This window comes from Crocodylus porosus, unplaced genomic scaffold (assembly GCF_001723895.1).
Source record: "Crocodylus porosus isolate Cpor-Errol unplaced genomic scaffold, CroPor_comp1, whole genome shotgun sequence".
Lineage (NCBI taxonomy): Eukaryota > Metazoa > Chordata > Crocodylia > Crocodylidae > Crocodylus > Crocodylus porosus.
Genome location: NW_017728918.1, coordinates 95,244,575 through 95,245,533, shown reverse-complemented (window position 1 = coordinate 95,245,533; position 959 = coordinate 95,244,575). Strand labels below are relative to the sequence as shown.

General features: G+C 47.9%; 1 protein-coding gene across 1 annotated transcript in view; it reads right to left on the bottom strand.

The window, feature by feature from the left end:
• The window catches only part of SLC35F1 (solute carrier family 35 member F1), a 465,278-nt gene that overhangs the window by 121,777 nt on the left and 342,542 nt on the right, over positions 1-959 (bottom strand). The window lies entirely within an intron of this gene.

Sequence of the window (959 nt, the reverse complement as noted above, 5' to 3'; positions counted from 1 at the left end):
ATGGTATTTAGGAACTATACTCCCACTTTTGGATATTTTGGGAATGAGGGTTAAAGTTACTAAGACCGAATCACGAGTAAAGATGAAAGTAGCTGTAACATGGAGCCAGGGCTCCTGTTACTTTACGGAAGAAGCTGCAGCAGGGGTGTCCCTAGGTGGGGGAATACCACACATTATGCGGTAGCTGCAGCAGAGTAGGCAGCCTGTGACCTATAGGTTGTAAGTGCCTACTGAGGGGCTAGCTGCTTAGCAGCAGGAAAGTAGGGCAGATTCTTGGTTAGGCAGCAAGGGCGCTGACAGTAAACTACAATGGAGGCTCAGGAGGCACACCTGGAGCTGGCCAGAGGAGCACTTGAGTGGAAGGGCAGAAGCCAGGGGATATAAGCCTGGGCCCCTGAGGCAGAAAGGCAGTGCAGCCCTGAACCTGGTGGGAAGAGGACCTCCTGCCATCTCAGGCTGGTGTGGAGTGACAGCTGCAAACTACAGCAGGTACACACAAGGCTAAGAAAGCTAGAGAGTGGGGAGCTGGCTTGGCAGCAGTATGATGACCCAGTTTAAAGCCTTTCCTTTCATTTTTGTTCCAGTTTATACAGGAGGACTGCACATGGCTGTAAGTAGGGGTGCACCGATATATTGGTTGGCTATTGGATCGGCACTGATAAAAGGAGAAATGATGTTTTTGGCTATCAGGGGTGTACTTGGTAGCCATGTTGGGCTTAGACAAAAAGACATAGAAAAACCTAGAACTCTTGGTTCCAAAATGATACCTTTTATTAGACCAACTGGAAAATCGCAAGAAAATTGTCCTTTTCTGCAAGCTTTTGGGATCAAAGTCCCTTTGTGAGGCTCTGGGAAAAGTATAGATGGTACAAGACAGTAAAAAGTCCCCATAGGTAGGAAATAAACTTCATTTTTGCCCAGAGGGAGCTGGAGATGAAAGGCTGAACCTCTGAGTCCAT